The 24846-nt window shown below is 35.8% G+C and overlaps 1 long non-coding RNA gene across 1 annotated transcript in view; it reads right to left on the reverse strand.

Annotated features, from left to right (window-relative positions):
• Window positions 1-23589, reverse strand: part of LOC134810549 (uncharacterized) — a 781635-nt gene extending 758046 nt beyond the window's left edge. The window contains exons 1-2 of the long non-coding RNA XR_010158894.1: window positions 23390-23589; window positions 22237-22357 (exon numbers count right to left, since the gene is read on the reverse strand). This is a non-coding gene — a long non-coding RNA (uncharacterized LOC134810549). The remainder of the gene's footprint in view (window positions 1-22236; window positions 22358-23389) is intronic.
• Between the last annotated feature and the right edge of the window lie 1257 nt (window positions 23590-24846).

Raw genomic sequence — 24846 nt, forward strand, 5'->3', positions numbered from 1 at the left:
ATTGCTGCTGCTGCTGCTACTGAGATGGAGTCTCACTCTGTCACCCAGACTCTAGAGTACAGTGGTGCTATCTCAGCTCATTGCAACATACACCTCCCGCGCTCAAGCAATTCTCCTGCTTCTGCCTCCTGAGTAGCTGAGACCTCAGACACATGCCACCATACCCAGCTAATTTTTGTATTTTTGCTAGAGATGAGGTTTCACCATGTTGCCCAGGCTGGTCTTGAACTCCTGAGCTCAAGCGATTCACCTGTCTTCGCCTCCCGAAGTGCTGGGATTACAGGCATAAGCTACACTGCCTGGCCACTTCTCTATTTTTTAATGTGATTTCTTTATGTCTTTGAATAGGCTGAACATCTCATTTTAAATTTTATTAGATTGTCCTATAAAGTTGATTTTATTAAAAGCATTGTTTTTCTTTTGGTTATTGCTTTAATTTTTCTTAGTATACTAGTTCTCCATAGTTCCCCCAATATTAATTTACCAATGTAAGGTCCTTGGTCTCCATGAATTTTAGAATTTAGATGGGTTTATTGCCTTTCTTAGTCTGTTATTTCCTGCACACTTGTCTCTATCTAGTAATTTTGGAATTACTTCCAGCTCCTCAACTTCCTCAGACTCCAAAAAATGGGTCTTAAAAAAGGGATTTAGGGTGTCTTTTACAAAAGTTGAATAAACAGCACATCCATTAATAGGATCAATGTTTCCAATAACAATAGCGTACCTGTGCTGTACGACCTCACTAGGTCCATGCTTTTGTATAAAAATGTAAGTCTAGACATTTATAAAATGTTAGTGTTCGCTTTCCTTTTCTTTGGGGGGCAGGCAGTGGTTCTCACTCCAACATACTGGCTTCAGTTTATAAAATTTTTAAACTAACAAGTGTTATTTTCTTTTAAATAATATTCATTTGTAAGGAAAATAAATTCCCATGAAGTGATATTTTAATAAATTTTCAATAAAAATAAACTTCAATCCAATTTCTAAGAGAATAATAGATTAGAAAGAAAGAGCACAAAGGCTATTTCATTCTGTGAACACCAAGAGAAACTTTCTAGGTCTAATATGTCTTGTGTCTCATAGCTAGGTAAAATGAGGAAAATTAGATGGGGTCCCCCAAAAAAAGAGCAAATAGAAATTTGGAAAACTGACATGAGAGGAAAACCCATGAAAACAAATTTCTTAGACTAGAGATGAGTTAATTGAAGGAGGATTGTTAGAGGACAATTAGGTATACGGAATCAAGTGTACATTTGACTATGAGTAACAATTTAGAATCCGTGCATGAGACTAAATAGAGAAAAGGGAGGAAGTGAGGAAAGAAGGAAGGATAAAGGGAAGAAGAGAGTATGGATGAAAGATACAAAGGGAATTTAGTGATAGCCAAAAACTCCCTGACTCTAAATTGTTTTTGACTGTAAAAAAAAATAAATAAATAAAAATAAAAATAAAAATAAAAAAATTAAAAAAATAAAAATCTTCTTGCTCAGTTACTACTTAATATATTGGAAGTTAATTCAAAGGTAATTCCATAGAGGAAAATACTTATATAATTAAATTTATATATCAACTTCATATCTATTTTAAAGCTGAAAATAAATTTATAATCTTTCTGTGTAAAAAAAAAAAAGATTGTTAGATATTAGTACAAAATCTAATTTACTGGGGATTATTTAGAAAAGTATAGTTAGCTCTCTTTCTGAGCTAGTTTAAATGTACTTAAATAGAAGCCTTAGCTGGGAAGCCAACTTACTGAAGTTTCTTCTAGCTTAGTCATGCTCTATCATGTGCCCCACAAAAGTTATTTCAACTTCTGCATATTCTAGGCATGAAATTCGAAACTAGTTTTGCTGAGATTCACACTTCAGTATTACTGATATAAGAGGCCTGTGAGCACATATAAACCTTTGGATACTGATTTAAACTATACTCTAGGGCTTCTAGGGTTGTCTGCTACTTAATTAGACCTTCCACATAGGAAAATAACAATAAGCTGGTGTCCCGTCTCCAACAGATGCCTGAGCCAGATGCTCAGAGAAACACACACTCCATTTCCTATAATGTTGTCTATTGCTTATTTTTATAGTGTTGAAGCCTGTCTGAGAATACTTTGAGAATTTACAGTAAAAATGAATACAATATGAAGAGCAAAAGGACTAACCTCTATTTTAATATTTTTGTTGCATATGCTTTCTTATGAATAATCTTTTTCTATTATACTTTACTTTTCTCACATTTTAACTTCCACCTAGTTCTTTTGGCCATTCTTAATTGGATTTAATGTACAATGAAAAGGTACATTAAATCCCTGATTATCTACAATATACCAGAGAACTTATAATGCCTGAAATTCCAGGGTCAGACCTGAATCTGTCCACCTTAGGGAAGACTTTGATAAAATGTAATGTTGAGGGCACTGACACCTGATGTGTTAAAAAAAAAAAAAAAAAGAGAGAAAAGAGAAGAAAGAATACTCCTGCAAGAATGTGAAGATTTTGAAGAAAAAATAAGACTCATGATAAATTATATCCACTGTGTTATTTTCCTCAAGGCAGTCTCAGTAAAGCTTCCCAGGAGGTCATTAAAAAGAATTCAAGAAGAAGAAGGAAGGACATCCAGCCAGACAGTAGTTTGTCCCATTTGTTTAGAATCACCACAAAAATGGTTATTTAAAAAATACCAATAATATCACTGGTTGTTGTCTGATATTACCTCTAATAAAAGAGTACATCCAATAAAATTTTCCTAGAACTAGGTGAAAGTCTGCATTTGGCAGCATCTTGGACTTGCAGTCACATTCTTAGTAGATTCAGGAACAGAGTGAGGAATAGTAAAGAGAGTGATGACTTTGAAAGCAAATAATTTGATTTTTATCCCTTACTAGCTATGTTACCAGTCTCTTTTCAGCTCTCTTATGTGACAGTCACATGGAGACTATAATAGCTAACAGAAAATCTTTGCTAAATCCAAGTGATAAAATTATGCCAAGATATAGCATCACGTTTACAGTATAATTGGTGATCAGTATATATTAGTTTCTTCCCACCACCTCCAACCACCCCTCCAAGCTTTTCTCTCAAGGATTATTTTTTGTATGGCCCATTCTCTGTAGCATATGTGCCCTTGTATATAGTGTACCACGTATATCAGCTAATGACATTCCATCTTTGGATATTTAGGTAAAATTATCTCAATTTTCTATCTTATGTTTTACATGAAATCCAATGTCCTCTCGAAAATTTCAGCAATTTCCAAAAAGCTTACACTCATGGTTATGTCTAGATCCTAGTTTAGGCCCCAACTTCCCTTGCATCTTACCATCTGCTGCCATTCTTTCTTTCTACTCTGTGCTGCTCCATATACCCAAACAAATTGTTTTCCTAATTTCAAAAAAAAAAAAAAACTATATAAGCCACAGAGATAAGCATAATACAGAGATTAAAAGACTTAAAATTGAATAAAAAGATACCACTATGTGAGTCAATTTTGCATGTCAACTTGATTGGATAAAGAAATGGATGGGCAGGTATCCAGTTAAACACTGTTTCCAGGTGTGTCTATGACAGTGTTTCTGGATGACATTCTTATTTGAATCACTGAACTCAGTAGATAGCTCTTCCCAAAGTGGGTTTCATCCAATCCACTGAGTATCTGGATAGAACCAAAGATGGATAGAACATCTCAACATCTCCTTAACTCGGATATTTACATCATCAGTTCTGTTGATTCTCAGACCTTTCAGACTCAGATTGAATTATACCACTGACTTTCCTGGATCTCTAGCTTGCAGAGGGCAAATCATGGGACTTAGCCTCCATAATTGTGTAAGCCAACTACTCATAATAAACTTCCTCCTGAAAATATATCTCTCTTTAAAACCCATTAGTTCTGTTTCTCTAGAGAACCCTAATACATACTGTTCCTACACTTCCTTTTGACTATCCAGAGTTGACGTTTCTTATTGGACATCCTTCTCCTCAAGATTCTGCCTCTAACCCCATTGCTCACCCTCTTTTTCCTATTCATCCGTCTTCAGTATTCTCCTTTGTTTTTCCCATCACTGAATTTATGTTCATTTCCTACTGTTCAGATATCTTTCCTGTATTTTTCCAATCTGGTCCTTCAGGAGCTTATCTTCCACCCTCTATTAACTTAGCAGAGCACATTCAGTTCTTCCTTCACTGAGAGGAACTTTGACTCCAACTACAAAAATTGTGTTTTTATGTCACTTAAAGAGTACTGAATATACATACTGAAATAAGTAGTATTTTTTTGTAAATATTACTGAAAACATTAAGGTGAAGTATCTTTTCCATAGGCTAGCAATATAAGGTTCATTTCGCTTTCATTTTTTATTACTTTTTCTTTATTCTGTTGTTATTCTATAGCTGAATCACTTTTAGCATTCATGGATTTATGTCTGATCCTTGAATTTTACTTTAACCTTTGACATTCTATCCCGAGTCTTTGTACAAGAATAAACTCTAACTTATGATCAAAACTGGTCTTTCTACCACAGAACACTCAACACTAGAGACTTCTAGTGTTTTTCTAATGTAATTATACTGCAACTTTTATGAGGGCTGTTATTTTATTCACTGCTAAATTCCTGGAAGTACATATGTGTTTTATATTTGTGTGTTGTGTGTGTTCATGTGTGTGTGTACATACATGAGTGAATGATATTTGACTCAATTATCTCATTATTCTTCCAATAATGATACAATGTCCTGATTATCTATTACTGTGTCACAATGTCCACTCCAATAAATATAATGGTTTATACAAAAATTGTTTCTCATGATTTTGTGGGTTAATGCGGCTCAGTTGGACATTTCTTACTCGGATATCGGCAGTATGGCCTCTTCACTTACATATCTGGCCCTTCGGTGTTCCCCCATGTGATCTCTATCCCTAGAAGGTTCTTGGACTTCTGTTTTGGTAGTTCAGGGCTCTAAGATATTAAGAAAAAGCTACTTATTTCCTGAAAGATCTAGCATGAAACTAGCATAGTATCATTTCTGCCATAATCTGTTGGTCAGAAAAAGTCACAGGCATGCTAGCTCAGATTTAAGGGGAGGGAACTACACCCCATTTCTCAATGGGATGAGCATCAAAAATGTGTTGCCATCTTTCATTAACAGTATATGTATTGAGCCCTCACTAGGGATTAAGTTCTATACAAAAGAAAAAAATTTAAAAAGTCATCTCATTTAATGCTCACAATGATTCATTGAAATACGTACTACCATTGCTGTAGTCACACAGCCAGTGAGTTGTAGAGTGGGCTGTTTATTTTATGGTCTGATTGACCATAAATGCTCAAGTTCTTTATCACTATGACATATAAAGTCTGTTTAGCTCACCAAAAGATCCTTCTAGAAAAAGTTATCACCATCTATCTTCCACTGCATGGCCAGCACAGTTGATACATTCATATACTTTTGAAAAATCCATACACTTGTTTTGCAAAGATAACATAAAATTGCAATTCAACCTGTTATGGTGCAATTTTTTTTTAGTCCATTGATAACTGAGTACATGGATCAACTAATAAGATTAAAACTTTCTATTTGGTTATGGCTGCTTTTAAGGGAGGGAAGACCACCTATATTTATTTGTCAGTTTTTTTAATTTTACAATATACATTGGCTTGATATTGGGTCACAAGCTTAGGACAGAGCTCAGAACCAGCTGCTTGCTGAGGAGGGCATGTCAGATAACTACTGAAAGTTGTTATTATTCCTTTACTGGCAAACATGACAATACTCCTGACTTTTAACCTAATCTCTCCAGTCTTAAATGTATGAAAGGTTATATTTGGTGCATGAACCGTATGCTAATAAAATATCATTGTTTCTTTTTTTCCATAAGAACTTTTCAGAGTAATCTAGATTATCCTGTATGTGGTAAAGAATAGGATTATTCATTTTTGGCAGGAAATTTCTTGATATTAAAGCATTATTAATTTTTCCTAATTGAAATAAATATTGTCATCTATTTTGTATTTTACCAGGAAAGCACGATTTAAAAAAGAAAAAATTCCCACATCTGAAGAAGTGAATAATTAAAATGGAGTAGAACAAAATTCACTTGGTAAAGCACCTTACACCTTATCGTTCATTGTTCAAAATTGTCCCTAAAATACAAGCAAAAACACTAAATAATCTTAATGCAATTTTACAGACATTTATGTTTTTTAATCTTTGCTTTTTTGTTCAAAAACTAGTCTGACAAACTGATAGATTTCAAAATCTGTGAAACAACTTGATATTCTGAATTTCACATTTTAGTGATTTTCTTTTTATAGTTTGTCACTGTGTTAGGAACCCAGTATGATTTGAATGTTATCATAGATCAGTCTTAACTTTCAATCCCAACTGAATTTCCTTAAAAGGAAAGAATTTATTCATCTCTCATTATCAAGTCTCTACATTTCAAGTCCCTAGGTGTGTTTCAGTACATTGTGTTTTAGAAAAGCACATCTAGCATTTCACATTTCCTCAGTGACTGTGATAAAGGACTCAGTAATGGAGGAGACTCAAATGAGAAGGTCAACTTGGAGGTTAAAATTAAAAAGAAAATGTTCTTCTATGGCAATCAGCCTTTTCCTATTCTCCAATCCTCTTCAGGGGCTAAGAGAATGGAATGGGGCCCAGAATTACAATAACGGTCCAGAGCATAGTCGTATAAATAGGACATACAGTCTGAAGCCTTGAGTTCATTTCCTGGCTTGCCCTTAAGTTGGTTAGGAGTGTGCGTGTGCATGTGTTGGTGGGAAGGGGTTGGAGGAGGGTATGCTTGCATGCATTTACAATCTAAAATAAATGTTTCTAAGAAAGGAGATGCATGATGTCCTCTCAATATTCTTTGAAATCTTAAAATCTATAATGTTGTGGGGTTTGTAAAAATTGTGTCAAATTTAGTTTAATATTATGTGAAAATTTTAAGATTAGACAAACCTTAGTATGATTTCAGAATAAAAGAAAACTTTCATTCTGGAGATTAAAATTAGCACTAAGAATAACTGCAAACTTGATAATGATCTTATTCAAAAGGAAGTTATAATTTTCTATCCACACTTAGTAATAAAGGTAGTCTCTGCATAATAATGAGTACTTTCTAAAGACAACCTCTAAAATACGGTTTAAAAATTATGAGTTTGGGCTTCCTTTTGTCTCTAGTGACTTGACTATTTCAATTTCTAGGCTATGTCCAAGTCATGTTTGTATAATTCTGTATGTATTAATATGAAAAACAGTGACCAAAGTTGATAAACGTAGGACTTAGCAAAAACAAATTCCTGCAGTGAGGAAGAAATAGAAGAGGGGTAGGTACTTCTTAACTGAATAGTTTATTGAAATACCAAAAATAGATGAGAAGCAGTATTTGTTGAAATGCTGTCACTTTTATTGCAATAAAACACAAATCTCTTCTCCTGGAAACCTAAGGAAAAGTGTAATTTAGTAGAGAAAAAATTTTCAAAATGTTCTATTGATCTCTAAAAGATAATCAATTCATAATAACTCACTCAGGAACAATGAATGTCTACAATTCTAAGTTGAATATAGAGGAGAAAATGAGAGGACAGAAATGAAAATAATAAAAAGAAAGAGAAGACATTGTTAAATCATCGTCCTCCAATTAATTTTTACAACAGAGGATTGTGTAGAACATTGTCAAACGCAAGGCCATGGCAGTAAGGATGAAATATATTTGCTTATGGCTTGGATTGGCTGGTGTATTATGTAAGAAATATTCTACAGTCATAGTTAGCTTATTTAATTTTGATTTTAAAGTACTCTTTTGTATTCGCAGTGTGTTTAGTACATTAAAGTAATGAGATGATTCTTTGGAGAACATAATCACATTTCTATTAAACTATATCCATTCTCATTAAGCACAATACAGTTAGGCTCCATCTCCAGTGTTAAGACAACAAAATAATATTTACACATTAACATTAAAGGATATTATGCTAAAGTTTCTAAATCCATAGTTTAGAAACCTTCAAATTGATTAAACTGTTTTTACTTTACATAGTCAGAAGTTCTCATACTCTAATTTTGTTCACTTCCAAGGCAATTAAAGTTTTTATATCTAAAAATCATCTAAATATTATCGACTAGTATTTGAATATGAAAAGTTAGCTAACGAATTTGAGCAGTAAACATAGCAAAACTGTTTCAGTCCTGGGAAAACAGCCCTGTCCTCTATTCAGTTTATCTCCTATATGATTCCTGAATTCTCTACATAGAAATAACTTGGCATAGAAAATCATTTTATGCTCCCATGGTCTTTATGGAGTATAAGCTTTTATTTTTCCAAATTTAGATAATAGATGAGTTAAAATACAGGTAAGTAGTTCAGGCCACATTTCAAGGTTCAGAAATGCTAAATACCTACTGTATCTTAAGTCTTTGAAATGTTCAGCTTCAAGCTAATATTTTTCATTAGCTTTATAAAACCTTTGAACTCTTAACTGGCGATACATTAGATGATTTCAAAAATCTACTTTAAATTCTCTAACATCACACATTTTTTTCAATTATTTAACTGGGATAATATAAAATTTATTAAAGGATATTAACATATGGGAGGATAAATGATATGCTAAACAATTAGACTGTAATATTAAGAAGGAATATATTTGGAGTTTTCATAGACAAATTGTCCAGGAATTTCTGAATCTTGATGATGAATATACATGGATAAGGCTTTAAAGTGTTTTGTGCCACTAAATAAATGCAGGGGATTTTACAGATGGAAGTCTGAGCTTAAAGAGTTTGGGCCCTCTGTTTTCTCTAGTGACTTGACTGTGAATGCGATCGTGACTGTGTAAAGGCCAGTAGATATACACTAACAAGACTTAGTTCTAATAAGAGTTCTTTAATAAGGAAGAGCTACTAATAAATTGTGCAGTGTGAGCAAGGAACAGTCATTTAAACCATGAGGAAAACTGAAATGCAAATCCCAGGTGTACATAAATAAATAAATAATCTGGTTAATTTAGATTATAAAGCCAACTACCCAAAAGAGATTTTCTGATGGCAAAATTAAAGGGAGCTTTTATTTCGACACCTTTATAAGTGCTCAGCTTCCAACAGAATGTAGATGTCTAGGCTGATGACAAAAGCACAGGTAACCCTCTGTGAATTCATTCTCTTTACTGGAAATTAAATGAGGTTTTTCTTTGCACTGAAGTGGGAAACAATTTTTTTTCAACAGGTTGTGTTAGTTGTTTTAATTGGACAATTCCAAAAGAAACAGCTTTAAGAAATCATCAAGATATTTAGGTAACAAAGGGTATCCTCATCTGGCAATCAGAGAACTTTTGCTCTAGTAGAGAAGACATTATTACAGTCAGAATAGTCTGGGTAGTACAGCAGAGAACTCTCAGCTGCTTACTTAGCAGAACAGTGTTTATTTATTTTTATTTACTCAAATGACTAGCAAAACCATGATTAACAAAAGTAAGCTATTATATAAAATAATGATATCCAGTACAACCAATATGGTACTAGATAGATATAACTCAATAAATGAAAATTCTAGAAAGCATCCAGTAGTACTGCCCACATTCACTGGCATTAAAATCTTTCTCAGTTAGGAATCACTTTTCTGAATTATATTATCCAAATGTTTAAAAAATACTGCTATGATGGTATCATCCCCTAAGGTACATTTTACTATTGCTTTCATATTTTCCACACTTTCCTGCCTTTTATGGTTTGCTAAGTTTTACTAGCCCAAAACTTAATTCCTTTTGCACATATAGTCTATGTTGTCAAGTTATTGTCACTATTAGAAAAATGTTCATATGAAGACTTGCTCATCCCACAGACAGAAATTAAGATCACATTTTCTAGGCTTAGAATTTCATCTATATGTTGAGAGGACAATATAAAAAGTTTTTGTAACCTATCATATGACCCAGCTATACAATCAGCAAGAGAAAACAGAAGCTAATATTACTTTCTTTGGTTTAAGAGAATTAAGTGGACCATGTGTATGTAAAATGATTACTGACATTTTGTTTCAGTGTATTAGTAAAAATTTGCATCATTTCCAAAATTTATTTGGCAAAAAGTAAACCCCTCTGTGGAGGACAGTTAAGAGACCCACTTAGATTTTAAAGTATCTATTGGAATCTTATAAACTAATTTTTACTTGTAAAACTGCTTTTTCAATCTTTTAATTCTAAGAGAATCATACAATATTTTACATTGGTTGTATTCATTACAGCTAGCTAATGAAATCACAAATCAGTAATTAAGTTTAATGAGTAAAATAAAATTTTTATGACAAAAAATGTTTATAATTTAGATGTAAAAACCCAATCATTTAAAACCAATACTTGGCTGAGTGCAAGTCTATAATCCCAGCACTTGGAAAGGCCAAAGCAGGAGGATTGCTTGAGGCCAGGAGTTCAAAAACCAGCCTGACCAATATAGCGAGAACCCCATCTCTTAAAAAAAAAAAAAAAAAAAAAAACAACCAGGTGTGGTGGTATGGACTTGTAGTCCCCACTACTCAGAGGCTAAAGTGGAAGGATTCCTTGAGCTCAGGAGTTTGAGACTTCAGTGTGCCATGGTCAAGCCACTGCACTCCAGCCTGAGCAACAGAGCAAGACCTTGTCTCAAAATTCATTAATTAATTAATTAAAAAATAAATAAACTCAGTACTCCACCAAAGTTAGTCCCTCCTAATAAATGTTTACAGTTTTAGAATTACCAAAGTCATTCAAACTATTAGAACAAACATTTAATTTGCCCCTGTTAAGTAAATATACTTAGAAAAAAGTTTGATTTAATAATGATATTTAGGTCCAGAGTAAGTACTGATTTAACTTACATTTTACCATAACTTATGTAGACACTAATATTCTTTCTTATCTAAACAATAGCTGTCTGATGACTACCAGAATGTGTCATTCACTTATCACACAGGCCTTTCCAACAAGTGCCATTGATATTGATGCTTTGTGATATCAACTATAATTTTAATTAAGTCTGAAACTAAAATGTTAGAAATTATTCAGCCAGAATTTGAGGTAACCTAATATCAGATTTTTACTAATATTTTAGGAACATAAATTCAACCTTTGACTCACCCTTAAATTTATGGAGCATATTTATATAATATAAAGGTAAAATGTATCTCTAGTAACTACAAAGTTCTTTCCATAGAAATCTAAAAATCCTGTATCTACTGGTTCTGATCAAACAACAAATTGCTCTGGTACTGTGACTTCAGGCTCCAAAAGAAAACATGGTTCAAGGTCATGGAGGACTAAAAGGAAATTCAACAAGGAATATCTCTGAAAGTAGAAAAAGGAAAAATAAAGAAGCCAAAGTGGGCTTATAAGGACACAAATCTCAAAAATAAACCTATGGAAAATGCGTAGAGATGTAAATATCCAGGAATAGGTAAAAAAAAAAAAAAAAAAAGGGTGAGAGCCCCTAAATATCTTCCAGGAAAGCTCATCTAAATCAGTCTCAGTGTTGGAATCAAGCCGACCTTTGGGTGACTCCAGGGTTTTCATTTCCTCTAAGGCTTCGGACCCAGAACTTCCAGAGTAACAAAGAAAAAAGTATAATTTCTCCTGAATAACAGCTCTTCAGTTATTGAAAGATAGAGCTATCAATCCTTCAGTGAGTCTTGTCATTTCTAACACACATCATTAGTTCTTTCCTAGCACTTCAAATGACAGAGTTCCTTGGTCATTCACTTGGTCCTTCACTATTATAGTCATTTTCCTTTCATTCTATGTCAATTTTTTTTGCCTTTTTGTTTAATAGTATAAGGGTCCAAAATAAACTCAACACTAAAGATTTTGATGAGAAGCACAGAACATGTTGGTGCCAAGTTACTTGAGTGTAATTTTTTAATTACTGTATTTCAAATAATAACACTTTATATTTTCTGTGGGCTAAATCAAACTATTCAGTTGCCTTTAGGTCTCAGAGCACATTGATTGCCTTAATTAGGTCTATAGTTGTTTTGTGTATATAGCATTTGTGTATTTAAATAATTGGCAAATTCTTTGAGGACTTTAACATATTCAATGTCCAAGGCATATTTAATGTACCCAATATGACATTTTCTAATAGGTGACCAAATGATCACTGAGAAATTTAAAGCTAAATTGAACACACACACATGCAAACTTGGCATTAACTTAGTATATCACTCACTCCCTTCAATAAATATGTAACACGTGGATAAGAAATCTTTTTCAATTCATATGTTCACTCTACTCCATGACTCCTTCAAACTTTAGTAAAATACAGACAAAATCAAACATAATTTAGTAATAAGCATTTTACTATTGTCACAAAGAAAAATACCTCTTTACTCAGGATTTACACTGTTTCAAATGCATGCTGCTGACGTTTTTAACAAATATGACCCTTATGATTCAATTATTCATTTGTATTTTTAAATAACAGAAATGAACAAGATTTATCATCTATTCAAGGTCATCCAAATGACTATTGTGAATTGAAAAGAACAAAAGCGTCATATAGCTTGAAATAAAAATTGTGGCTCTGAATTCAGGACCAGGATTATAATATTGGAATTTTTTGCTTTAGTTCTGATGTTGATTTACATTATATAAAGAAATTAAAAGCAAGCTAAGAACTTTCCAAAAAAAGTTCTAGTTAAAAATAATTTTGCTTAAATTATCTGAGATTATAGTAGCTACATAAATACATAAGAAAAATTACAAGTTTTGGAAGCATGAAGTCTTGTAGTTGAACCTCACTTTCATTGTTACTAGCCATATGACCTGTGGCAGGTTACTTTACTCCCTATCAGAATGCTACTGACATCCTTGAGCGTAAATGTTATCTTTAGGAAGATTAAGATAAGAACTTCGTCAGCTTTTGTTTTAAAGTTTTAATCTTTTCACTGTCTGGGTGGTCTTACTGACTTTCCTTACTTCAATTTCCACCTCAAAGTTGATGACTTCTGATCAGTATCTTCTACAAAGTGTTTCCTCTTAAATCCCATAAATCTATATCTAACTGCTTCTTTGAGACTTCTATTTTTCTGTGCACAGGCAATTCAAATTCAGCATTCCCAGTCTGAACTCATAATATATTTCCTTTAATCTGCCTCTCTTCCTGGATCCTACTTAGGTGTATCATTGACTCACTTGATCGATTATAATACCTCTTATTTGGCATCCCCACAGCAATTTTTGTTCTCAACTTTATTGCAAAAGTAATTGTTCTTGGTAATTTAATTTTGTCATTCTTTTGTTTAAACACTTAAGTGAATCCTCATAACTTACAATTTAAAATTCAAATTCCATACTATCATCCAGGACTTCCATGCAGTAAACCTTATCTCTCTCTTCAGTTCCAGCCCTCATTATCCATGGACTCACTTTTTGATCACACTAAATTGTAGTTCTCCAAATGCATCACTATATTTCCAACTACTCTGCCTTTCTTCATGCTTCTCTATTCATTTGGACTTTCCCTTCTTCTCCAACTAATTAACATCATCTCTTAAGACAGTTCAAGTGTGATCTCCTGAAGAAGTAAAATTAAACAAAATCTTCTCTAATTCCTTTCCTCCTCTCCTCTGATTTATATGGAATAAAAGCTCACTAAAAATCATATTGCTGCATTTCCAGTTTATTTTTTAGTTATCTTTGCATGTGTCTACAGTCTCTTATTTTTCTCTGGGTCTTATCAGTTGACTCCTAATGGTATAAGAAACACTCAGTGTAGATCTCAAGGACAAAAGAATGAACAAATGACATCTGAGTTACCCCTTAAAAATAAGCAACATACTGACTTGTGCAAATGGCAGAAAGATTGTGTCAGGCAGTGGGATAGCATGAGCAGAGGCATAAGGAAGAAATCAGAGAACACATACAAATCAGTGTAAAGCTGGTCAAAAATGAAGATAGTTTAGACAACATGGTGCAATGGCTACTACTGATCTGGCCTTATTCTTTTTGAGTACTTGAAATTATCAGGAGAGTCTATCCAATCCAGGTAATTCCTCTTTACTTTGGTGCTTTATATAAATAATACACGGATTTTTTGAAAATGACTGAATTCATTTCATATGATAAGTACTATATAAAGTAAACAAAAACACATGGCCAGGCATGGTGGCTGATGCCTGTAATCCTAGCATTTTGGGAAACCAAAGCAGGCAGATTGCTTCAGTCCATGAGTTTGAGACCAGCCTGAGCAACATGGTGAAACCCTATTTCTACAAAAAATACAAAAATCAGCCGATGTGGTGGCATGTGCCTGTAGTTCCAGGTACTCAGGAGGCTGAGGTGGAAGGATCAATTAAGCCCAGGGGCTCAAGGCTGCTGTGAGGCATGATCAGGCCACTGCACTTCAACCTAGGCAACACAGAGAGACCCTGTCTCAAAAATAAAAAATAAATACAACTTTGTGCATAATATAATATATAGAATCATGTTCTGCATATTTCCAATTTCCACTTGATTGGGTATCAATAAAAAGCCTTGTTAATAATTATAGCAAAGAGAACAGTCTCTGCTCTGGGCTTCCGTGCTCTCTCACATTGTCCTCAAGCTACACCATTCTGTATTATGTCTTCATTCTTGCATTGCAGGCTTTCTTTAGTCTCTGCTTCAAGGCCACCTTCAGTAGATTTATTTTAATCAAAGTGATTATTAAGCTAGTTTCTTCTTGTCTGTTATGTGCTATAAAATGTCTGGCCTGCAGTACTTAGGATTGCGGACTTGCTTCTTTCTATTTGGGGGGACCTGAATTTTCCTGTCTCTAATCTTAGGACATTGTGTTCTCCAGCCATCTGTTTCTGGGTTCTGCCTACACAGCAGAGATGGGGGAAAAAAAGTTTTATATCCTACTTCTTTTGTTGGGAAGAGTAACTTCCAGATTGAGTGTGAACTAACAGCACAACTCCCACCACACAGGAATGTGGAGGTCGTGACATTTCAGGTATGACACCAGTGACACCCACCCCCAAATCCAGTAACTCAGTTTATATCCAATAGACGACTTATATCCAATGTCACGAAACCTCACAGGGAGCACTTTGTGACAGGAAAATAGAATTTATGAAGCTACTAAATTTGGAAAGTCAGATGAAATAAAAATCTTGAATCTTAAAGGGCTGTAAAAAGATAATGAATAAAGAAACAAATAAAGGTAATTTCATGGGAATTACAGTAAAACTATAATACTTCTCACAGTAGAGGTTAAAATAGAGTTTTTCCTTTTACATTGAGAACTTAAGTGGGATGCAATGAATATATTATGTGCTCCAAAATTCTAAATAAACTTATTTAGCATTGGTCAAAATTTTCCATTAAAAGATGTGACCTTTCTTCATAACGTAAGTATTTTTTCAGGTTGTTTTAATACTAAAAGTAAATTGCTCCTGAGTACCCGTGCATTTACGCAAGACTGGTATCCACAGTAGTTATAGCTAAAGGACAACCAAACCTGCTGAAAGCATAAAAATTGGTCTCTATTTACCCTTAGAAATTGACAATTCTTAGTGGCATGTGTTATGTTTGATAACAAATGTTACTTGGCAGGATAAAGTAGTGACTTTAAATCAACATCAAAAAGGCACATTGGAATATATCAGAGAGAATGTTATTTTGACACATTGAAAATGTGGCATAGATAAAAAGAGATCCATCTGAGTTTATTTAAATTAACTTTATTTAAGTGTGAGCTTTTTAGACAGATGTTATATCTATAATATTAATATAGATATTTAACATTTAAGATATTCATTGAAATATTTGGCTATCATGGAATCTATCATTCTTTTCTTCTCTATAACTAGGTTATCCATATGCAGGGAACTCACATTTTAAAGATAAAGGAAAATGGCAATTAGATATTAAAACTGTAAAGCATTAAATAAATCATATATATAAATGGTACTCACTTGGTATTTTTAAATAATCACCTGTCTTGTTCATATTGGTTATTGTCTTACTAGTATTTCTTATTTTTGAGCAATGTTAATACTTTCTCACAAATGTATAAATTACCACATAGATATGACTAGCCCATATTAATAGTTGCCTCCTTTCTCTTTTTGTGTATATAAAATTATGTTGCCTCAATATTTCAATGTTGCGGATAACAAAACCTCATGAGAGGCTGAATACATACACAAGAATGATTTCTACAAATATTTTCCTTTAAAAGTAACAATGTGCAGAAATAAACTTTAAATTCAGTCATAGACTTTTATAGGCTTAGTGTTAGACAATATTTGCTCTCATTTATGATTTGATAAAAATTAAAATGCCATGGAATGTACCAAAATCTCAATACGAATGCAGTTTTCTGACACTGGAGGAGCTACTATGTTATGCCACCCAGATCTACCCTTTAGGGCTGAAGCATTCATCCCATAGAGAAAGGGCTTCTGCCTTCTGTTAGCCACAGATGAGTTATTTAGGAATAGCTCTCTGCAAAGGGGAGATGGAACATTCAAGATTAATTGCTTTCCCCACAGGGACAGCCAACATCCAATATTGTTGATGTGGGGAGAAAGATCCAACCTCTTTGCCACAATTTTGAATACTTTTGGACCATTTGTGCTTCAGAGCTCCAACGGAGACAGTTGAGTCCTCTGCTGAAACTGTATCAATTTCAAATTCTCCCTCTGCTTACTCTTGCTTTGCTCACTCTCTTACAGGTATTGTTCCCGAGAGCATTCTCCAATGTACCAATGGCATGTAAATTCTATCTCAGGGTCTATTGCCTTGGGAAAATAACCTATGAAAATTAGTGTTAGAGTGGTAATAGGAAACAGGCACTAAAATGAGATTTTGGAGCCATATCACTCACTGTAAGGCTACTACCCAATTACTGGTGTTAGATGAAGCAATGATAGACCATGGCATGTGGCTTTCCCCGGGAGTGAACTGGGAGAAGATATTAGTGGAAGGGAATGCTCTTGTGGGTATAATAGACCAGCTGCTTGACAACTTCATGGAAGTAGCAATTATGATGACAATAAAATCAAATGGCTTTTGGTAGGTGCTATTGATGCATTAAAGAAAAAATACCAATAGAAAGATGGAGGGTGATTAGTTACTAATTGAAGACAAAGTATGAAATCTAGAACATCTTTCTGGTAAAATAGAAAGAGAATCTTTTGTCTTTTATCCTTGAGGTAGTAAATTCTGAGGACCAGATCCAGGACTCTAAAAGATAGAAAAGCTTCCAGGAAGATTGAATTCTCAATGTTAGCAAGTCTCCTCTACCATGGTCACATCCATGACTGGGAATGAGTGAGAACTGAAGATTAAGATTGGAAAATCTGTGTCTGCAAACTAAAATTCCCAGATGTTCCAGAACCCTCTGGCCCTGCAAAAGTGTTTCACTGCTCTTTGTTAATAGCTAGTGTCTTTCTACTTGCTTGAACATACAGTTAGAATTTATAGGTGTGGGAGCAAACCCCATGATTCAATAATTTAAAATCCTAGCAAGGACTCTAGGAGACAGGTGGTAACATTCTATGAGAATAACTCTTAGAAGCATGTAGAAAGCAATGGTGGAGACAGGTGGTAACATTCTATCAGAATAACTCTTAGAAGGATGGAGAAAGCAATAGCCCACACTAAGTGAAGTAAAAATGACAAAAAAGGCCATAAAAGATGTTGGAAGAAGAGTTTGAGTGGCTCAGAGAAGTGAATGTGCTATATAAGAGAGTAGATATACTACATAAAGTCAGAAAACTCACCAATTACTGTGCTTCACAGAGTGGGCCTTGGGGATCTTGTTTACTAAAGAGGTAAGAAACTTGTTTGATATAATATTATTTTAAAAGCTCAGTGGTGGCTGTCTTCTGTAGAGCAGGCATAATAGGAGCTGCTGTTACAGAAGTGGTTTCCCTAATGGCAATGGGAATGATATAATCCCAAAATAATCGAGGTCATATGGTGTTATTTAACCATCAAAGATAAAGTTGAACCAATTATCCCAATGAGAACAAGGTTAGACTAGCAATAAGGGTGGCCTTACTCATAGAGAGCCTTGGAAATTGTGAAAGTAACACAGCATTTCCAAGGACAGGATAGGGTATTGTTCAACCAAATACAAAGAAATCAAGGTTGGTTGATCAGGAGGTTGAGTGAAGCTGCTCCAGTAAAACTCACGATTCCTTGCAGAGTGTCCAGACAGGAGCCAGTTTCAGATGTGGAACCCTTTGAAGACAGACTAGGTCCACAGAGGGGAAGATCCTGCCTTATTGCAATAGGGTATATAGTAAAACTTCCTCTGGCATTTTCCCAAAGTGCTGTATAGCCATTTACTCAAGAAAGTTTATGTTGAGGGAAAGAAAATAAGCAGATATTTTATGACTCTTGAACACTGTGTCTGAGATGACTTTAAAGTATGAATGTCTCCATCCTCTTCAGGATATACAGGCAGTGTAATTGAGACACGGAAATAATGCTCCAATGCATTTACTGGGTTTCACAAAAGGCTACGAGTTTTGAATGGACCCAGAGAAGAATACAGCTTGACATCAGGTCCAGGTTTCAGTGCAAGTATCCCTGTCTCTTAGGCCATGTAACCCAATAGACTCTATGATCTTAGAGGTAAATGAGGTGGAAAAAAGATGCAATGAGAATAATTCTATAGCAGGAAAATCACAACATAGATTTATTGGGTTCTTGATCAAGGCTATGCCATCTGCAGCAGAGAAATATTATTTGAAAAGTAGTCTATATTGTCCTTCTGGGCCTTGGTAGAGACAGAATACCTGATACATCAAATGTCCAGGCAGCCAGCATGCTCCATCATGCGTTAGTTGTGTTTTGTCCCAATATAGAGTGGACTGGACCTAACAACAATCTCTTGTAAGATGAAAATGGAATATGTGGATATGATCAAGTGAAAAGAACCCAAGATTCTGTTCACAAACAGGTGGAACAGATATGAGTGCCTCTCTCTTGGCTCACTATTATGGTTGTCTGTTGGGGGAGAATCACTTGGATTATAGATCCATCGGCTCAGTATGTAAGATGAAGATAAAAATTAACTGCTACTATAGGTCTTCACCCTGGAATGGACATGAAAGTCAGCCATAGGGGAAACTCCTTGTACTGGTCAGAAATTTGTATAGTAGGCCATCCATATTGCCTGGGGGAAAATGGCCTCAAATAATATATATAGTCTCAAGGCAGTGGTAAATGATTTGACTATTGGGCCATAGACATGAAAAGAGAAAAATTGGAAAACTTGGAGGTCTGGTAAAAAAAGGAATGTAGATAGGTCTAAGAGAATTTTTGTAGATCTTTGTATTGTATGTTGACACTCATGCAGGAACATCCACCATAGAAGTGGCACTGATAACATAGAAATCAGAACAACTCTGCCATTTGACATCAGCCAGTCTCTATCATTGGCCATTTCGGTGCTCTGGGCTCAAGAATAGAGTAGATGGGAAGGAATATATGGAGCAAATAGCACGGGTATGCACTCACTAAGGCTGATTTAGCTACTAACGGTAATAAATGTCCAAGTTTTCTGCAACAGAATACTAAGCTTCCAAAAATCAGTGAAGTGATAGTAAATGTTTAACAACTGGCTATCCAGGGAAAAGAGCCCTGATTTCTGTGGCATTAATACACCAAGCATGATAAATAATTTCAAGTCCCTAACTTGACATCACTGAATGTAAAACTGTGAAGAAATGCAAATTTAGATAGTAAGAAAATCAAGACAGCTTTAGCATACCACTAACTATATGACACCATCCCTTCAGGAAATCAACCTAGGAACTTGATGGCAAGTTGATTACATTATACCTTTTACCATCATGGAAAGGACAGTGAATCCTCTTGAATGGAATCAATATATATTCCAGAAATTATGCTTCTCCAACTTAAAGGGCTTCAGTGAGTGCTACTATCTAAGGATTAATAGAATGGTTCTCTGGTGTGGGATTCTGTATAACATCACATTGGATGAAGAGAACTTTTTCCCAGCAAAGGTAATATGGCTGTGGGAATATAACCATGAGATTTAGTGGTTCTACCACACATTGTACTACAGCAAAGATGTTGGCCAGATCGAACAACTGAATAGCCCTTTGAAGTTGCAGCTAGCTGCTTGGAAATAATCATCTTGACAGTATAAGGCATCATCATCCAATACTCAGAATATGTCAAATCAATGGCAGTTATGTATCCTTAATAGGTTGAATACATGGAACCAAAACTGTAGATGTAAGAGAGATCTTGCTTTCAATGAGTTCTGGTTTGCTGTTTGGGAAATTAGTGGTTCTAGTTTCTAAAATTCTAGGTTCGACAGCTCTAGATGTCTTATTTTCATATAAAATAAATACTTCTACATAGGGTACTCAGCAAGAGCCTCATCGAATTGCAAGCTCTCATGCCCCAGCTGTAAGGACTATTGCCTACTGAGAGCTCATAAACAAATTCCCCTTTGAATAAAGTCGTTGCCTTACCCTCTTCCCAGGGGCAGCCTGCATGAACTGTCCTGATAAGCATATCTCAATTTGGGACACCTTTGAAGGGCCATCTCAGATTCAGAGTTTCATTTATGTCAAATGAGGCCTCTCCTCCAATTGTATTCCAGTTCAGTTTCCTCCCACCCAAACGTGCTTTCCTCACAGACACTGGTCCCAAGAGCACTTCTTATCAAACCACTTGTTTGAGAATGTCCATTTTAGCATCTGCTTCCAGGGAAACCCAAACTGTGATAGATACCACTTCAATCTCATCTTCAGAAATTTGTAACAAATTCTCTAACCTCTATTTCTGTCTGCTTCATACCAAAGCTCTAAAGTTTTATTTTTCTCATCCTTACTTGCTCTTACATTTTTTTTAATGCCGGAAGCAGTCTTCATGCAATCTGGCATTCAATTTTCATAGTATATTTATATGTGCTAAAAACCACCATTTTATCAGGAGCAAATATCCAGCTCTGAATTAAATTACCTCATTCCCCTGCCACCTCACCATAGATAGAACACAGCCTGACTTCTCTGTAGATATGAGTATTACAAAAGACAAGGCTTTAAGAGCGAAACAACCATAAAACTCCTGTTCAATTTAAAACAAAACCATGCACCTTTTAGCCAAGTCCCACTGTCATCTCTTATCTGTAATTGCATCACTATAAATAGCAGTTTTCTTTTTCTTTTAAAATTGCTTCAAAGACTAATGTACAGGAATTCTTATAATTTTAACAAATGAATAGGTGGTGAAGGCATCTTTCCTCACCAATTGTGAAAGGGGCTTTTGTAGATTATAAAGACTATTTGGCTTTTTATTACTGAGACATCTAGGTGTCCAACACATCATTAAATCTTTATGTACTTTTAGAACGTTCTGAAAAATCTACTCACTTTTCAAATGCATTCAGTATATAAGCACTGCTAAAATAAATAGGGTGTTAAAATAAAACTTTTAAGTAGGCCTTTATAAGGTGAGATAAACAGTACTGCCAGATAAAATTTTTCTTCTTAAATTGGCCTTCATTTCTCAGACCTCCTACTTTTTTTTCTTCGAGTTGTCTAGCAACATGAAAATCCACAGATCTCAGGTGGTAGTTTAGATTTTTTCTTCTCTTTTTCCCCTGTTTTCAAAAGCTTTGCTTCCAGAGTAAAGAAGCAATGTTCTGGTTGATTCCTAAACAGTGTGTTTTAAAGTAATTTGGAAAACATGAAATGGCTAACAAGATAAATTTGTCTCTGTATCTATTGAAGTTTATGGATAAGATACTATAGTCAAGTAATCCAAGGTTTTTCTTGACACATCAATATGTAACGTAAGAGCAAGATTTAGTAGCAAAGTATCAATTTCACTGTAAATGGTGCATCACAATATCAATATATTAAATCAATCTCTATTCCCGTAACTCACCTTTCTTCCACTTATCCTTAAAGTCTCTCAACTCTAATAATCAGCAACTACTGAAGTGTGATAAATTATAGTATTCATCTTCCATTTTTCCTCCAGTACTCTAGATATTAGTCTCACCATAGGCGTAATTGCCATGTCATTTTAAAAAAGACATGAAAATAATTTTACTGTATAGTAGATATATATTTCAATCAACCTTAAGGTAAAATTAACATCGGAAACATGCACGACTGAATATTCATTAAACATGGAGAAAAAATCATAATTTGCAATTCATGCCATTCAATTAAATGTACCATTTAATGTGTATGTAAGGAAATTAAGTTTAGGAAAGTGTATATTACCTGTTTGCCTGTTAGTCTCTCTGCTCTTCCTTTCTTTCTTTCTTCCTATAGGTGCTATATTTCTCTTAGTACCCCAAGCATACAGCACTGCACAATTGTTGTAGAAATCTTTTATTGATTTCTAAAAAAGGAAATCAATTATTGATTGAATTTACAATAAGTTACTGCAATAAATCTCTATCAGCAGAAAGCCAAATCTATTTCCTCAACAAGTTCAAATAAGTACATCTACTGCATTAAGTGACTGCATTGAAAATGAAAGCATTTAAGAGACTCGCTAAATAATATGTAAAAATTTATTTATAACTGGTAGAATTATTTGGGAACTATAGGAGCTAGTTAGAAACTAGTCTTCAACAAGGTAAGTTTGAAGTAAAATTGTATACTTTCACAAGTTCAAACCAAATAATCACATTCACATGAGATAAATAATATAGGTTGCTCATATTTTTCTAAAAATTCAAATACTAGAAGGGATATGTAATTCAAAATATATAGTTTTTGACATTAAAACTGGCCAACTTATAAAATTCAGAATATCTGTTCAGGAACCCTTGCCCATAGTCCCTGGAATCTAAGGCAGATTCAGTAGAGCTAGTAAAGCAATAAATGAACTGGCCCGAAGCATTTAAAAGTGAAAGCCAGGAGTTACACCAAACTGAGCACTGTAATAGCTTTCTTATAGTGCATGACAGTGGAAAGTGTCTTTTACTCAAGAATCAGTATGGTTGACTAGAAAGGAATTTAAAGATCTGGTATGGTTTTATGAGATTAAGGAATAAAACTGTACTTTATTTCATTCACTAAGTGAGCAAATTACTTCTCTGCTTGCTCTTGTTACGTCCTTATAAATTGGTGATAACCTTATCTTCCTTGTGAAAATCAAAAGATGACATGAGGGTTAAATGGCGAATTTAGGGGGAAAATATCTGTAAATAATTACAAAATAGTGTCATTCTCCTTAAGTTAATTTGATTTTTATATAGCACTAAGAATGTATGTAGCTGTTTTGAATCTACCACAAGCTTGTCAAGTAACTTGAGGTTTTGTTATTGTTGTTGGGTTTTTTTCCTGCCTGTTTCTTCCTTTATACATGAGAATTCTGAATAAAAATTGAGAGGATTCTGACCAAAGAATTAGTCCTCAGACTTACAGATTATTTCCTTCCTAGACACTGAGAGGTGACAGCGTGCTGGCAGTCCTCACAGCCCTCGCTAGCTCTCTGCGCCTCCTCTGCCTGGGCTCCCACTTTGGCGGCACTTGAGGAGCCCTTCAGCCCGCCGCTGCACTGTGGGAGCTCCTTTCTGAGCTGGCCAAGGCCGGAGCCCACTCCCTCAGCTTGCAGGGAGGTATGGAGGGAGAGGCGGGAGCGGGAACCAGGGCCGCGCGCTGCGCTTGCGGGCCAGCTGGAGTTCCGGGTGGGCGTGGGCTTGGCGGGCCCCGCCCCCGGAGCAGCCTGCCGGCCCTGCCGGCCCCGGACAATGAGGGGCTTAGCTCCGGGGCCAGCGGCTGCGCAGGGTGTTCTGGGTCCCCCAGCAGTGCCAGCCCACTGGCGCTGCGCTTGATCTCTCACCGGGCCTTAACTGCCTTCCCGCAGGGCAGGGCTCCGGACCTGCAGCCCGCCATGCCTGAGCCTCCCACCCCCTCCATGGGCTCCTGTGCGGCCCGAGCCTCCCCGACGAGCGCCACCCCCTGCTCCACGGCGCCCAGTCCCATCGACCACCCAAGGGCTGAGGAGTGCGGGCACACGGCACCGGGACTGGCAGGCAGCTCCACTTGCAGCCCTGGTGCTGGATCCACTGGGTGAAGCCAGCTGGGCTCCTGAGTCTGGTAGGGACGTGGATAACCTTTATGTCTAGCTCAGGTATTGTAAATGCACCAATTGGCACTCTGTATCTAGCTCAAGATTTGTAAGCACACCAATCAGCACCCCGTGTCTAGCTCAGGGTTTGTGAATGCACCTATTGACACTCTGTATCTAGCTACTCTGGTGGGGCCTTGGAGAACCTTCGTGTCCACACTCTGTATCTAGCTAATCTGGTGGGGACGTGGAGAACCTTTGTGTCTAGCTCAGGGGTTGTAAACACACCAATTAGCGCCCTGTCAAAACAGACCACTCAGCTCTACCAATCAGCAGGACGTGGGTGGGCCAGCTAAGAGAATAAAAGCAGGCTGCCCGAGCCAGCAGTGGCAACCCACTGGGGTCCCCTTCCACACTGTGGAAGCTTTGTTCTTTCGCTCTTTGCGATAAATCTTGCTACTGCTCACTCTTTGGGTCCACACTGTTATGAGCTGTAACACTCACCACGAAGGTCTGCAGCTTCACTCCTGAAGCCAGCGAGACCACGAGCCCACCTGGAGGAATCAACAACTCCAGACGCGCTGCCTTAAGAGCTGTAACACTCACCGCGGAGGTCTGCAGCTTCACTCCTGAGCCAGCGAGACCACAAACCCACCAGAAGGAAGAAACTCTGAACACATCCGAACATCAGAAGGAAGAAACTCCAGACGCGCCACCTTAAGAGCTGTAACACTCACCGCGAGGGTCCACGGCTTCATTCTTGAAGTCAGTGAGACCAAGAACCCACCAATTCCAGACAGAACACCATA

The sequence above is a fragment of the Pan troglodytes genome, chromosome 6 (assembly GCF_028858775.2).
Source record: "Pan troglodytes isolate AG18354 chromosome 6, NHGRI_mPanTro3-v2.0_pri, whole genome shotgun sequence".
Classification (NCBI taxonomy): domain Eukaryota; kingdom Metazoa; phylum Chordata; class Mammalia; order Primates; family Hominidae; genus Pan; species Pan troglodytes.